Here is a 3782-nt window from a genome sequence, read left to right as displayed (position 1 = left end):
GACTCATTTAAGCCTCTCTAACACTTGTGAGTTTTTGTACCAAATGTTACTTATTTTCACTGGCTTTGGATCCTGGAAGGCCGCGCGTTTGTTTTTTCTGGCTTCGTCCAGTAATTCAACTATTCTGAGGATTATTTTTCCTGGAATCTGAGATGAAATTCAAGCAAACTGCAAAATCAGTTTGGTTTCAAACTTTGCAAAATTACTCCTATTTTTTGCTGAAACAATTTTGTCTGATTTCTCATATTTTTCAGGGGTGATAAATGGTCCTTTTTTAAAAATAGCAGCACCGACCAGGATTCACTGGCGTTTATTGTAGAAAAAAGCCTAATAAATGAATGATACCACATATTAGCCTGCGCGGCTATTATCCGAGGAAAATGAATGTGAGGTTCATTCGTTAACTGCTCTTCTTTGTTATTCAGATTCACTCCATTGTACAACCTCAGCACCGTGAAGGCAGGGCAAAGAATCAGAAGTTGTCTGGCGACAAAGGTGTTACTCAAAGGTGAGACAGACTGATGGGACAAAAGCTTTGAGAGGCATATTGTAACACTGCTCCTCCTTGGAGTGGTTATCTCCCTCCACTGTCCTTGAGCTTTTTTGAGCAAGTCAGCAGACATTCTGCCAAGCAAAGTCCATTTCTTTAGAGGTACACGTTTATATAAAAGCAAGGAAGCAATCTCTTACCGAACGGTTGTCCGTGTGTAATTAGGATTACAGTCACATTTAAATGGAGTGCTTACTTGGCTCTGTGTCGTGAGCTGTGGCAGCGAGAGCTTTTCTGCTTGTGGATATGAGCTGGCAAGAAGGTCAGGATGTGGGCTGGCAAGAAGGGCACCGTGTCACTCCCGACCTCTCGGAGGGGCTTTGCTGCGAGGGGTGGGGTGGGAAGGGGGACGATGACATGTGTCTCGCTCTGCCAAGTCCTGCTCCAGCACTGTAATAATACCCAATTATAACCTGGACTAATTGGAATGGCGTTTTGTTTTTCTTTCTGTTATTTCAGAAAGCTGACAGCAACAACTCACGGAAGGATCGATGGCGGATTACGAGGCTCATGGAGCTGCATAGAGAGGAGGGCTCAGACTGAGGCAGCAGCTCTCATTAAAGCCCGGCCTGATCTCAGCCAAGCCCTGGGAAAGGAGGGTGAAAAAGGCAGGAAAAAACAGAGGAGGGAGGAAGAAAAGGGAAAGCTGCAGGAAGAAAAAAAACACAGAGAAAAGTTTACTGTCCCCTTTGGACATGGCCTCTGCTGGACTCTTATAAATGGGTATTGTTCCCCATGAAGCGCACAGCGACTGTTTACAGTTTCCCATAAAGGAGGGCTTTATTCCTGCTCAGGGATGCATTGTGACAAGATAATTTGAATAGCTGAGGTCTTACCACAAAGCTATAAACATTTACGGGCAGTTGACACGGAGAATAAAGAATGAGCCACGTAACCTCTGCAAGATGCCGGCCTGACTCCTGATGACACAGCCAAAGCTCAGTCGACTACTTCCAAACTCTGCCGCCGTCCTCAACACGCTGGCAGACGGGGCGAGGAGGAGAGACAAACGCAGAGAGGAAAATGCAAACAAGCACATAAAAAGAAGCAAAAGAAAGACAGATAACTAAAGAGAGGCGATGCAGGTCTCTGACGTCCCCTTTGACTTGTTCCACAATGAAATGGCGGTGTCTTGTTTTTATGTTTTATCACAGAAGTCGACCGCGAGAGCAGACCCACGGGAGCAGCCAGACATGAGGCTGAATTCGATTAGACGGTAATCGGAGATGGACAGGCAGTGGTGCAGTCAGCGCCCGCGAGCCGAGGGGACTCCATAAGCAAACTATCCCCATGACTTTCTAGTTTAGCGATCCGTCGCGGTGGCCTTTATGAGTGTTTATAATCCACGACTTAGCTTGGTTTCGAGCTTTGTTTTAACTCTCAAAACCATCCTCTGGAGTGCGTGCAGTAATAATATCAGGACTCAGATCCATTAATGAATTACCAACCTCATCTCACTGCTGCTGCCATCTCCACAGGCTTAAGTAGGGAAACTGAGGTCTTGGGGAATTAATCACATTGGATTGCATTTTCTTTGAGGCTTTCCCATCTACACACAATCTTCCACCTCTCTGTCTATCTTTCCTGCTCTCACTGCTACAAAGTTGTGTTTCCTTTTTCCCTTTTTTCTCCTTGTGCCTTACTTGGCATTCTGTTCATTCTCCAAGATGTTTCCAGCGTAACCAATGATTAACAATTATGCCAGTGCATCTAATTAATGCCGGCTAATTACGAGGTTGAGATGCTGACGGGGAATGGGGGGTAGGACTAGGAGATTGCAGCATCAGAAATAATCAGGAGACAAGAAGAGGCTGTAGCAAAAAGCCAAAAAAAAACCAGAAGAAGATGAAGAGAGGGAGAAGATGAGTGTCTTAATTGGCATGCTCAGTTTTTGTCTCAGGACCCTGAGCTTATTACATTAAAAAAATTGGAAAAGTTGTGCATAAAATTGTTATACTCACTCATCTAATTTATTAGCCATGTGCATCACATTAAAGAAAAAATAAAAAGGGATACACAGGATGTCTGTTTTCCCACTTCTGAACTGGATGGGAATTAAGTTTAAACCACGAGGGTCCCTGGAGTGGCGGGGAAACTCAAGCCATAATTACGTCCATAAAATGCCCACAGACAACTAATTTGCTGTTCATTTGTCAAGAGCTGGTAAACCGAAATAGCCAACGCATGCACGAAACACGCACACACACTTCGACCTTTAATATATATATAAATCACACCAACTAACGATCGCTCTCTCTTCATTTACCCTATTTCTTTTTTCCTTCTTTTACAATCCACACACCATAGACCTCTGCCCAGTTTCCCACCTCAAGCAATACTTCATTGGGAAAATAGCCAAGAAAAACGAGCTCTCTCCACGGCTCATAATGAGGCTGCACGGAGCGTTCATTAGCATAGTCAGTGTCTACGGTCCTACAGTATATCGGGGCGTTATGTTCAGTGACGTTTTTATTCCTACAACTATTCTGTAAGGGCTCCATAATACTGTCCAAGAAAGAAAACACATCATATATTAAAGGGACATGATTCCTGCTTCCTATTCAAATGAGCACATCTGAAGAGAGCAAAGATGGAAGAGGGGGGGAAAAGAAAAGGGAAAGGGGGGCGTGGTTGGGGAATTACCCGGAGAATAGTAATTATATTCAGAGGAACCAATTTAGAGTGCATGTTTGTTGTTTTTTATCTTTTGGCTCAGAGAAGAGGTAGGAGGCTGCGCAGCTCGGAGCGGTGACACGGGTCCTCCTCAGTCTTCCGAAGTGCATTAAACTAAATGATTGACAATGATTGAAACCACATGGAGCCTGAGGCAAATTACCGGGGGTGAGACTTCATTGTGCAGATCTGCTGCCGAGCTGCTTTCAAAATTCATGTTTAGAGTGGGGTGGGGAGCTTTCTGCAAAAAAGGGATATTTGTTAGTCATACAAATGTAACATAAAGTTCAAGAGGAGGATAAAGAAACGTTTCCGCATCCTGTAAGAAAGGATGTAGCTCTCAGTGGGTTGTGAGAGGCTGAGCTAACACTGCGGCCTGCTCAAACACAATCAGAACAGCAGCAGGTGAAGTCAGGGCCAACAAGCTCGACTCCAGGGATGTTTGTCATCGGGTGTTGAACAGGGCGGGTGGCGGTGGTGGGGGAGTGGAGGGTTATGTTTAGCGCTGTCAAAGCGAGCTATTTGTGTTTGAGATGCGGCATTGAATAGCGCTTCCACC

The 3782-nt window shown here is 44.9% G+C and overlaps 1 long non-coding RNA gene across 1 annotated transcript; it reads left to right on the top strand.

The window, feature by feature from the left end:
• Window positions 1-219: 219 nt before the first annotated feature.
• Window positions 220-3152, top strand: LOC120724305. Its single transcript, XR_005693880.1, has 2 exons — window positions 220-508; window positions 1010-3152. It is a non-coding gene; the product is annotated as an uncharacterized LOC120724305 (long non-coding RNA).
• The last annotated feature ends 630 nt before the right edge of the window (window positions 3153-3782 follow it).

This window comes from Simochromis diagramma, unplaced genomic scaffold (genome assembly GCF_900408965.1).
Source record: "Simochromis diagramma unplaced genomic scaffold, fSimDia1.1 OVJJ01000685.1, whole genome shotgun sequence".
Classification (NCBI taxonomy): domain Eukaryota; kingdom Metazoa; phylum Chordata; class Actinopteri; order Cichliformes; family Cichlidae; genus Simochromis; species Simochromis diagramma.
This window is presented reverse-complemented; position numbering and strand designations above follow the sequence as displayed.